Genomic DNA, 13,134 nt, shown 5'->3' with positions numbered 1-13,134 from the left:
CTGGATACAGTGTACCAGCCACAGTCAGATACAGTGTACCTTGACTCCAACACAGCGGTGTCATTTTGGTCCTCAGTTCCTTGAAGGCAAGGACTATTTTTACTTTGTCTTTGTATTCCTCAGCACTTAACACAGTTCCTGGAACACAGTAGGCATTTAATAAATGCTAGTGGGTTGATTAATGGAAAAGTGAGAGTTTATCTGTGTCTGGGTCAGGAGGAGGTAAGTTCCTAAACCCTCCTTTAATTATCAAGCATTGCGTATAGAGAGAAATAGACCAAAAAAAAAAAAAAAAAGACAACTGGGAGACTTCTGGTGGACATATATGCAGCAGGTATAGGCATTTGCCTCCAACAGAGGAGAATATTGCTACTTTGTCTGTGGTCCAGCCAAGGAAGGAGATGCCACATTACCCCCTCAAGTAATTTGCCTGGGTTTCTGGGTGCCGTTCCTGAAATGTGAAGTTGGGCAATAAGGCCCTTAGTGCTAGAGGAATTTTTGATCCAAGGGTTATCTATTTAATAGCTGGTAAAGTGACTCATTGGAAAAATCTAAAAATAAACTAATATACCAGTCTAGCTGACATACAATCTAGGAAGATGCAGAGGACAGCTCACAGGGTTGACAGTGGACCAATCATACCAGACTCGTTTGCTTTCTGTTTCTGAAAAGTGACGTAAAGAAGAAACTAGTTCAATACATGACATGATGATACCATGGTGCTAATTTTTTGTACCAATAATAACAGAATGCAGGTTATTAAAATGTAGTAGTGCTCATGTCTAACTAATTTATCAATCACTCAATAAGTATTTATTAAACCCCTAGGATGTGCCTGGAACTATGCTTTTCAGTCATTTTTCAGTCATGTCTGATTCTTTGTGATCCCATTTGGGGTTTTCTTGGCAAAGACATTGGAATGGTTTGTAATTTCCTTCTCCACCTCATTTTACAGATGAGGAAGCTGAAGCAAATAGAGTTAAGTGACTTGCCCAGAGTCACACAGCTATTAAGTATCTGAGGTTAGATTTGAATTCAGGAAAATGAGTTTTCCTGATGTCAGGCTGAGTATTCTATCCACTGTACCACCTAGCTGCCCCTAGCATTATGGTAGACATTGGGAATAAGTAGAAAAAAATTAAGCACTCCTTGCCCTCAAGGAGCTTATACTCAATTAGGGAAGATAGCATATTCATATGTAAGAATATACAAGGAGCTTATACTCAATTAGGGAAGATAGCATATTCATATGTAAGAATATACAAAATATGTACAAGATAAGTACAAAGTAATTTGTGGGATAGTGAGAGGCATTTGCAACTGGTAGGCATCAGAAAAAACCTCCAGACGGAGGTAGTTCTTGAACTGAGCTTTGAAGGAAACTAGAATTCCAAGAAGTAAAGGGCATGAGAAAATGCATTCCAGACATATGGAACAGCAAGGGCAAAAGCATGCAAAGCGATGATGTTGTACCAGGTGGGAGGAATGGCAAGAAGACCAGTTTGACTGAACTATATAGCATGTGAAAGAGAGTGATGTATATAAGTCTGGAAAATATGTAATAAGGCTGGAACCAGGGTGTCATTAAATACCAAATAGAGGAACTTGAATTTGATCCTAGAGGTAATAGGGAGCCACTGGGTTGCACTGAACAGGAGAATGAGATGGTCAGACCTGTGCGTTAGGAAAATCATTCTGGCAACCATGTGGAAGATAGACTGGAATTGGGAGAGATTTGAGCCAGAGAGAACAATTAGGAGACTACTACAATAGTACATCCATGTGACAGGTGAGACAGACCTGATAGAAAGTAAACTTCTTGAAGGCGGGAACTCTTTCTGTCATCGTATCCCTACAACCTAGCACACTACTTGATACATAAGTACTTGCCAAAGCCTTGATGATGTTTAATTGATTGAACTAGAGTGGCAGCAATGTGAACAGAAAGGAGGGGACATATTAGTGATGGAGAGGTAGAAATTTCAATATATGGCAAGTGATTGGATTGAATAAGTAAGAGTGAGACGTTAAGGATGACACCAAGATTGCAAACCTGGATGATTGGAGGATTGGTAGTGCTTTCCTCAGAATAAAAGAAGTTCAGAAGATGGGCTTTGGGGGAAAGAAAACAGTGCCCAATTGCATTTAATTTTTTTTAAAATAAACTTATTATTTATGTATTTTTTATATTCTTTTCTTTTTAAATTTTGAGTTCCAAATTCTCCCTCCCTCCCAAACCTATCCCACTCACTAAGAAGGCAAGTAAAATTACATCAGTTATACATATGAAATTATGTGAAACATTTCCAGATTAGTTATATTGGAAAAAGAGACCAAAAAAATAATCAAAGCAAGAAAATTATATTTCAGTTTGCACTCAGAACTCATCAGTTCTCTCTCTCTGGAGGTGGTTAGCATTTTTTCTATCATGAATCCTTTGGAATTGTCTTGGATCATTGTATTGATAAGAGTAGCCAAGTCTTTCATAGTTGATCATCATTACAACATTGTTATTACTGTGCACAATGATCTCCAGGTCCTTTTCCCTTCATGTTGCATGAGTTATTCTTGGTTGTAATCCTAGCTCCTTTGATTCCAGAATATCATATTCCATATCCTCCACAAAGCTGTTATATCCTGACTGTGGCTACATAATATTTGAATTGTTTCTTTCCAGTTGTTTGCAATATTTCCTTCTTGGCCCAGGAACTCTGGAATTTGACTTTAATATTCCTGGGAGTTTTCATTTGGGGATCTTTCAATTTCTATTTACCCTCTGAATCTAAGATATCAGGGAAGTTTTCCTTTATAATTTCTTGAAATATGATGTCTAGGTTCTTTTTTGATCACAGCTTTCTGGTAGGCCAATAATTCTTAAATTATCTCTCCTTGGTTTATTTTCCAGGTTAGTTGTTTTTCTAATGAGATATTTCACATTTTCTTCTATTTTTTTCATTCTTTTGACTTTGTTTTATTGTTTCTTGATGTCTCATGGAGTCATTAGCTTCCACTTTCCCAATTTTAATTTTTAAGTAATTATTTTCTTCAATGAGATTTTGTACCTCTTTTTTCATTTGACCAATTCTACTTTTTAAGAAGTTCTTTCTTCAGTGAATTTTTGTATTTTATTTTCCATTTGGCCTATTCAGCTTTTTAAAGAGTTTATTTTTTTCCTTCAGTGAATTTTTGTGCTTCTTTCGCCATGAGGCAAATTCTGGTTTTAAAGATATTTTTTATAGCATTTTCTATTTCTTTTTTTTACCAAGCTGTTAATTCACTTTTCCTAATTCTCTTGCCTTATGTTCATTTATTTCCCTGATTTTTCTTCTATCACTTGTTTCTCTTTCTTAAATTCTTCCAAGAATTCTTGTTGGGTTTGGGTCCAATTAGAATTATTTTTTGAAGTTTTTTGTAGCTTTTTTTCCCATTGTTGTCTTCTTCTGAGTTTGTCTTGTCTTCCCTGCCACCATAGTAACTTTTTATAGTAAATGATTTTTGTTATTGTTGTTTGCTCATTTTTCCAGCCTATTTTTTTACTTTGAACTTTAAAGTTGGGTTCTTTTCAGTTGTGTGGGTGGGGAGGCACTATCCCAAGCTTCAGACTTTTTCAGGCTGCTGTTTTCAGAGCTAATTCTGAGGGTCTGCAAGTTTTCAGTGCTTCCAAGGTGATGTGATTGAGGAGAGGTGTAGTTACTGCTCCCCTGGTCTGTGCTCTCATCTTTACTCAGGAAGGGTTCCTGTTCCTGTAGCTGCAAGTGCTAGTGCTCCTCTTTGCCTTGGAACTGTAACCAGGGCCCTGTTCCCTTCTGACTGACCCCTAGCTCTCCTCCTCATTCTGCAACTGCAACTCAGACCATAGAGAAACAATACAGTTTCTAATCAACACCAGCTGCACCCAGGGCCAGCAAAAGGCCCTTTTTTTTTTGTAACTTGATCAAGGTTACACGGCCAGTTATTTCTGGGTGTGGTGCTGAGTATCTGAGCCCGGGTCATCCCGACACTGGAGCCGGTGCTCTTACTCGCTGTGCTACCTGGCCGCCCCCAAAAGGTCCTTTTTAATTTCTTTCTGAACAGTTGTTTGGCCCCCCTTACCATTCCTGGGCTGAGAGAACCTGAAGTTTCTACTTGCTGTTGCAATTGCCTCCAAGATCTGCTGCTGGTGTTGCCGTGCTGCACTCTGGGTGGGTGCCCAGCCTGGTGCCACAGACCTCTCCTGCTAACTTCCCAAGTTATTATGGAAAGATGTCTCACCTTGACCTTTTATTGGCTCTGCTTCCCCAAAATTTGATTTGAGGAGTTATTTTAAAGTTGTTTGAAGGGAATGTTGGGAGAGTTTGGCTAGGTTGTTGCCTGTACCCAGCCATCTTGGCTCCACCTCCCCACCATGTACTTTTGGTAGCATGATATAATAATAGCTAACATTTATATAATACACCATGGTTTGCAAAATGCATTATATTCATTCTTTCATTTGATCCACATAATATCCCTCAGAGGTAGTTAATTTTTTTTTCTTTTTGGAGGGGGTAATTATGGTTAAGTGACTTGCCCAAGGTCACACGGCTAGTGTCTTAAGTGTCTAAGTCTGGATTTGAACTCAGGTCCTCCTGACTCCAGGGTCAGTGCTCTATTCACTGTGGCACCTAGCTGCCCCAGAGGTAGTTATTCTTAATGCCCCCATTTTACTGATAAGGAAATTGTGGCTTAGAAAGGTTAAGTGACTTGCCTGATACCTCCCAGGTAGTATCTGAGGCACGATTTGAACCTAGGTCTTCTGACTCTTAAGTCCAACACCTTAGTCACTTATGTAACTCTGTGCAGACAATGGGCAAATTGCTGGAAAATTCACAAACCAAGTTATTCAAAGCATTATTCCAAACTTATTTACTTGTTGCTTTGGCAAGAATTTGCATGCAGATCCAGCTCTGAGAGAGATTTTTACCTACTATGTGAAATGCCGCTGAGTTTTACCCATATCCATGCCTGCATATCAAGTTTTTATTACCTATCATGCATCCAATTTCATAATTAGCTTCCTAGCTTATTTCTTCAGCAAACAAAACACAGATCAGAATAATAATGGCAATTTGCATAATGTGTGAAATAATCTGCAGTTGGAAAAAAAAAAAAACCACCAGCAGTATCCAAACAGCCTACCCAACATATGTAAAGAGAAACTCAGCAAAACGAATTTGCTAATAGGCTTTCTCTTTCACATTCTCATTGCATCCGTTGCAGTGACAAGAGTGTCCTTTATCTGACCGGGCATTTTCTTTGAGGAATTATATTATCACAAAATATGATACAGACTGCTTTTCATAAAGACAAATCCATCTCAATCCAGAATTTCAGCATTGCATAGAAATGGATGACCAAGCTTCAGAATCAGGAAGACTTGGTTCCAAGTTCTTCCTCTGACTCATACTAGATGTGTGACTATTGGCAAGTATTTTAATCTCTCAGTTCCCCTAAGCAGTTTTCTGAGACTATATGTTACCTGGGAGTTACTAATTTGCATTTTGTTGAACAAAGGTGTCAAACATGCTGCCCATGGACCACAACACTTCTGAGGGCCCCCTGAAACAGATTAAAATGTAATCAGAAAACATTTCAGAAAATAAAATAGAACACAGATAATATTGCATTTTAAAACTAAGTTAATATGTTACCTGCAGGGATCTTTATGTATGGTTTAGTGCCCCTCCCCCTTACCTCATCCGCATTTATATTTGAGTTTGAGACTGCTATTGCAAAGGGAATTTCCACACCAGGAATTCCCTATGCTTTGAAATCATAGGTCTGGACCAAAACACAAACAAAAAGATGCCACCATCTGAAAGAGAGTTCAATTAGACTTTCTGGTCATATAGTAAAGTCCTGTTTTATTAGTTTCATTTTTAACTTATTGAGGCTTTTGATGTATAGTGAGACACAAATGCAGATACTAACATGGGACAGGCATTCCTTCAGAATGTCTAAGACTACCTCTATTGATAGACTTGGTAAAATAGAAAATGGATGTCCAAGATGTTACATAAATAGTTTAATGGGGGAGATTTGTACCAAATGTAGTGGAAAATTAGTTCAACTGAACCATTTGTTAATATGAAACTATAACCTTATGATTTCAGCTAAGCTCAGTAAGAGCCTAGAAGTTTGGTTGTTATGGTTTTAAACACGATTTCAAGCTACCAAAGGTTAATGTCCAATTGTCTACTCCTTTACACTCCTGACCCAAAGATATCCACCTTACTGCCTAATTTATGCGAATTACTTCCCCTCTGGAGGTGTCAATTTCTTATCAATAAGATGAGAGAAATTGGACCAAAGGATCCCTAAGGTGCCTTCTTTACTCTCTAATGCTCTGGGAGACTAGACTACTAGATCTGTTACTATCTTTCTCTCCTTATACCAAGGGTAACAGAGTGAAAAGGAAGTTAGCAGTTGTTCAAAGGACCACAGATTTAGAGGTGGAAGCCACCTTAGAAATCATCTAGTGCAGTGATTCTCAAACTTTTTGGTCTCAGGACTCTTTTGTCCTCTTAAAAATTATGGACCTTTCCCCACCTACCCATACACCCAGGGCTTTTTAATGTAAGTTACAACTATTCATATTTACTGTATTCAAATTTAAAATGACTTACTATTGTTATGAAAATAGTTTGACCTCATGGATCTGCTAAAAGGATCTCATCCCCCAACCATATTTTGAGAACTAATGTATAGTCAAACCTCCTCACTTTACAAATGAAGAAACTGAGACCCAGAAATGATCACTTGTCTTCATCAGTCTCAAGGACTCTGGATTTATTGCCTTCTCTGCCTCTCCTATGCCCCAGCCCAGCAAAGCAGTGGTAGAAGGCATAATGACCAGAGGGAGAGAAGTGGTAGAGAAGATAAGTTCCTTCCCAACCTTCTCCTGGCTTTTTTTTTCAATGTCTTTTTTTGCTTTTTGGAGGGCAGTTGGGGTTAAGTGACTTGTCCAAAGTCACATGGCTAGTAAGTGTATCAAGTGTCTGAGTTCATATTTGAACGCAGATCCTACTGACTCCAGGGCCGGTGCTCTATTCACTGCGCCACCTAGCCTCCCCTCTCCTGGCTTTCTTAAAGGAATTTAGGACAATCTGAACATTTTAAGATGATCTGAGGGTGACAAGAGATATCAGAATTAACATTTTCTACTGAGCATTTGACATTCAACTCTCCTAACCTTCTCCCATTGCTTTTTTTTTTTTTTTTTTTACAATTTATTGCTGTTGTTTTTCAATCAAGAAAATTACCTTCCCAGAAACCTCATCATTGCCCTCTGGTGCAAAATAAGGAATTAAAAGTGGGTCATTTGGAGGGCAGGCATCAAAGGAAGTAGGTTCCTCCCCAAGTCTGCCTCCCACCTTCCTTCCCCTAACAATCTGATCTGTCTTATACAGCCATAGGATTTGGAAATCAAAGGCTTTTAATCTATGGCTTTATTTAACCTGGAGGAAACTGAGGCCCCTCTCTCCGGGAAAAAGTACCAAGAAGATAATCTACTTTGTGTATTAGCCATCCAGAGTATTACTCTTTTTTTGAGTGCAAAAAATTAGCTGTATTGTTATTCCTATTGATAGTCAGAGAAAGTGCAGCAGAGTAGTCAAAATTCCCTAGGCAGGATTACAGAGCATCACTAAAATCAAGGCCTCTTCAGTCTAAGTCATATTGCATTATTCAATGGACCCTCAGATTATCTGTAGTTATATAAAGTGGCCTAGTAATTGGTGGTTTCTCCTTTATCTTTTTCATTAACATAGTTTAAGAGTTTAGCTGCCAGGTTTCCAAAGTGATAGAATTAATGGGAAGAGATAAAAGTATGTCTTTGAGTTAAGACTTCTCCCAACTCTTAACATTTTATATGAGTCCATGAAATTTTTCAGTCATGTCCAACTATCTGGGGTCTTCTTGGCAAAGATATTGGAGTAGTTTGCCATTTCGTTCTCTAACTCATTTTACAGATGAGGAAACTGAGGCAAATAGGGTTAGGTAAATTGCTCAGGGTCACACAGCTAAGTAAAGGGACACCAGATTTGAACTCAGGAAGATGAATCTTCCTGACTTCATACTTCTATCCACTGTGCCATCTAGCTGCCCAAGTCTATGAAATACCTTAATTCAAACTGAATTACTGTATTCTGTGAGTTAGGGGTACAGACAAGGGAGAATCATCACTGTTTTGGGTACCTAGAATTAATTTACAATGCACAATTTTGGCTACAGTTATAGTACAGAAGTTGTCTTCCAGAAAATCCTAGCCCCTCAAAACTATGAATTCATCTCTTCCTCTTTCATGGACCAAGTATTTGACAATGGCTTTTGTGATTGGTAGCCAAAAGGAAAAATTTAGCTTAAAATATCGATTAAGCACAACTAGCCTCCACTTTTCAGGCCTGTAGGAAGAATTTTTTAGATACTGTTTTCCATGGACACTCTGTTACTTGAGGCATTATGTTCTTTTCTTTTTCCTCATCTAATTTTGGTTTTTGGCTCTATCCTTTTTCAATGCTAAAATTTCCTTTTGTGTTCAAAAAGTGTGGCAGGCAGGAGCTGAAGAAACTGGGATTTTTGTCAAAATTTTGTTAGCCATTTCTCTTATAGAGCGATCTGAGGACCCGTGCAAAGTACAAAGTTGTTTCCCAAATGCTGGCTTATTCTCAATACATCCAATAGACTGGAGTCCTTTGTCATTGCCACCACCATTGCCAACACAAAGAGATGGGAAACACACACACACACACACACACACACATACATACACACAGTCAACCTCGCTGACTTCTAGTATTTACTTTTTTTGTACCTGCAAACTAGGAATCTACTGCGTAATGAAGGAATCTCCTTCCTGGCCCCCAAACTGAGGTAGTTTCTGCCATTACAAATCCATACTTCCTTCCCTCCTTTACCTTTCCCCTGGGAGCAATATTTCTTCTCTTTCTCTTCCTCCTTCCATCCACCATTTCCTCCCTTCCTTTATTTTTTTCTACTTGTTATTAAATAGATGAAAGGATTTCTTAGTAAAAAAAACCTTCCTCCATTGATATAGATTGGTAACTTCTCTGTAATTTAGAGTCTTGGAGAATAAACTGTAGCCACTGAACCATTAAGTGATTGGCCCATGGTCACACAGATTGTATAGATGAAGCAGGATTTGAACTCAGGTCTTCCTGACCTTAAGTCCCACATTCTTGTATATATCCAAGACAAAGAGGGCATCCCTCCTGACCAGCAGAGGCTCATCTTCATAGGCAACCAGCTAGAAGATGGCCACATCCTGTCTGAGTACAACATTTAGAAAGAATCCACTCTCCATCTGGTCCTGTATCTTAGGGGTGGCATGCAAATCTTTGTGAAGACCCTGATAGGCAAGACCATCATCCTTGGAAGTCGAGCCCAGTGACATTATTGAGAATGTAAAAGCTAAAATCAAGGACAAAGAGCGTCCCTCCTCCAACAGAGGTTCAGCTTGTAGGCAAGAAGCTGGAAAATGGCTGCTCCCCATCTGACTATAATCTCCAGAAAGAGCCTGCCCTTCATTTGGTCCTGCATCTTCAGAGTGACTGTTAATTGTTGACTTTATCATGAAAGCATAAATTGTCAATGATAGCATTGTTTTGCACTTATTAGCTCTTTAAACTCTTAATATTAAGTTTTCAGATTACCAGGTTCAGTAACAGGTAACTAACTGCTAATAAAGGTTTTTGTTACATATTAAAATAAATGAGTTGACATTGATTTAAAAAAAAACAACACCTTGCAAACCTTAAAGCATGTTATAAATGCTAGTTGTTGTTATTATTATTATTATTATTATTATCATTATTGCTACTACTAATCATAATAACGAAGATATGAGAACAGATCTCCCTGGCACCAAGACCACTATCATGACACTATATCTCATGGACTTATGAAAACCTTTAGTGCTTCCTTTACCCTACAAAGCAAGGCCAAACCTCTACCCAATGCTAATTTTAACCAAAGGCCAAAACCTGCAATATCCTTCACCTTCTCAATCCTCTCCCACCCTCAGGTTGATGTCTGAAATACCATTAGAACATAACCTAAATGGAGAGAAGAACTTGAGAAAGTATTTTATCATACAGAAAACGAATAATTTTTAAATGATGGGAAGGCCTATTATTCCCTAATCCCCTAAATTAGGGAAGGCCTAATTGGCCTATTGTACATTTATGCTCATATTTGCTAGAAGAACATGTGATAAAAGAGGACCTTCTTTTACTGTTGCTAGAAACTGTGATGTTTTTATTTCATGTGCTATTGTGATATTGTAAAGAAATTTGTCTGGTCATTTCCCTGCGTGGTGAAGAACTCATTAACTTGAAGGGACTGTGGGGGATGTAAGGCAGAGAAATCAGAGAGTAGTATAAGAGAAGGCTGGAAGGGAGGATGTTATCACATTGTGAGGGAGTCTCATATTCTGGGTTTATATTACACTAAGATACACAAATAAAAATAGCCAACATTCATACAAAGATTTAAGTTTTGCAAAGTACTTTCTTTACATACCTTATCTCATTTGAATTTCTTGTCATTCTACCTTTTCTACTGCCTTGAAACCTCAAACCCAGTTCTTCCTCTTCCTATGCTGTGCCAGTTATTGTGAGTTGATGGTTAAATGTTCAGGAAATGGGGTGGCTAAGTGGTGTGGTGAATAGAGCACTGGCCCTGGAGTCAGGAGGACCTGAGTTCAAATCCTAACTCAGACACTTAACACTTACTAGTCATGTGACCTTGAGCAAGTCACTTAACCCCAACTGCCCTGCCCACCCCCCTCCAAAAATAAAAAAGCCTAAATAAATAAATAAATGTTCTGGAAATGTTGCAAGCTGGTTGTTAAACATAGTGTGAAGTTCAATCAACTCCTTCACCCATAATGTTATTTGTTACTTAAAAGAATTTTTGTCAACTATAGAAAAGTGTATTTTCCAATATATTAGTGCCTGTTTTAAATGATTGTGGCTTTAATAATGAATATTTTCAAATGAGCATTGTTGCATTTAATTCTGATTGTGGTTTCTATAATGCTGAGAAGAAAGTCTGGAGTAGCTAAGAAGTTAGAACATTTTCCTAAAATCATTATTTAACACTGTTTAAGTTATCATTTGCAATTATCACTTTACAACTTACTATATGAAATAAAACTAGGTAATTATTTTGAAATGTTTCTGGATAAAATGTATTTTATTTATCACCAACCTAATAAAAGTTAAACTAAACTATAAATTGTAGATAAAGAATTTGAAACTGAAATTATTAAAATTGGTCAAGTGTTGGCACCAAGGTGAAAGGCATGTAATTTACAAACTGCTAATGCTGCATAGTACACATGTCCTGCACATATGCATTATTCTCTTCCTTCTTATTCTGGTTTGGCAAAAAAGATTAGCTAACCTTAATTTCTTGCAAGATCTTGCTTTAATGATTGACATTCTTGAAGAATTTTCATTATTTTCAACTGCACTGCAGTCAAGATCAACTGTTGGTCAGAAAACATAAAAATTAAATGCACCATAAGAACTTCAGAAAATTTAAACATTGCTACTAAAAAGCATGGCTATCAAAATGAAGATTTAAGTCAGATAAGTATAAAGACATTCCATGTAACAAAAATCACTAAATTTAATCTTCTTTCAAGGAATATGTTACTAGAGAATCTAATTCAACACATGAACTTGTGTCTTTTATGAGACAGACACAATAAGAACATTTTAAATTATTTTGATTAATTAGAACAATCTACTGGGCCTTATGAAGAACTAAATCCATGGCAGGCATCTTGTGGGGGGGAAAAAAACCGATGATATTATTTGAGTGAAATTTTGAAAACTAAAATTGATTTGAACAATTTTTTTTGTGATTTTGTAGATGATAATGTAGAATCAACTAATGTTCCAATCCCTTCAACTATATAAAAATTTAAAATGTCATTAGCATGATTGTACTCAGTAGTGCTGAAGCACAAAGAGCTTTTAGCTTAATGAATAGAATTTGTAAGAAAGGAAGAAATAGTTTAACAGTTAAGTCACATGACAAAGATTTAAATGGGAAAAATATACAGGGAAGAGATTGGGATTGGGATGCAGCTCCATTTGTCAAATCGTGGTTGAACTGTAACCATAGGATGGTTACAGATGCAAAAGTTTGATAAAAATCTAGCAAAACATTCCATGAGAATCAACTGTCTGTATGCAATTTACAACAAAGCATATTGAATTTTTTTGTTACTTGTAAACTGTATGCTATAAATCTTTTGTATCAGTAAAATTTATAATAAACCTATGTATGCATATATAAATACTTTCCCCCTGAAAAGCCCATTGCTAAACATTTACCAGCACACCCCTACCTCTACCACTCAGTTCTTTTCCAAGCTATCCGTCACGCTTTCTTCCTTCCTCATCTTAACCCCTAAGTGAACCAATTCAACTCTCTCCTATCTTCTCTTCAATCCCTTACTCCCTTATAATATTGTCAATCTGGCACTGTCAAGCCTCAGTCTTGGATTATTATCATCTGCTATTTTGGCTCCTACTCATGTGCTGCTGAATGAAGCTAGGGAAAATCATGAAACCTTGATGATTGGATCCATTACAAGTGTATGTTACTTAAATAATCTCAAGTGGGCCATCACTATGGCAAGGCAAGCCTTTTACAACTCCCTAATTGATCCCATTAACCGGGGTGTCTTTTCCAAGCTTTTCATCCATTCTCAAGCCTCCCACAGTTCTTCCCACTCTCCCTACCCCAGCTTAGAACCTTACCTTTTATTTCACAGAAAAAGTTGAGGTCCTTCTTAGAGAACTCCTTTTCCTCATCTCACACTACTCAGATGCCTTCTGCCACTTTCTCTTCCTTCACCCTCATCTCCAGAGAAGTAACCCTTCTCCTCACCAGTCCTTCTCTATCATCTCTACTCTCTCAGTAATCCTCAATCTCTCCTTGTCTACTAACTGCTTCTCTCCTGCCTACAAATACATCTATGTCCTTTCCATTCTTGAAAAACCCTCACTTGATCCATCTATCCCTGCTAGCTATCTTCCTATACTCTGAGAAGGCCCTAAGTAATAGGTGCCTCCACATCCT

At 37.7% G+C, this 13,134-nt stretch overlaps 1 pseudogene; it reads left to right on the top strand.

Annotated features, from left to right (window-relative positions):
* LOC138158317 (E3 SUMO-protein ligase KIAA1586-like) overlaps positions 1–12,313 on the top strand; it is a 54,544-nt pseudogene extending 42,231 nt beyond the window's left edge.
* Positions 12,314–13,134: the final 821 nt, after the last annotated feature.

This window comes from Petaurus breviceps, unplaced genomic scaffold (assembly GCF_028583685.1).
Source record: "Petaurus breviceps papuanus isolate PSGF00001 unplaced genomic scaffold, PetGlider_PUasm1.0 174, whole genome shotgun sequence".
NCBI lineage: Eukaryota > Metazoa > Chordata > Mammalia > Diprotodontia > Petauridae > Petaurus > Petaurus breviceps.
The sequence above is the reverse complement of the archived record's forward strand: the minus strand, read 5'-3'. Positions and strand labels throughout refer to the sequence as shown.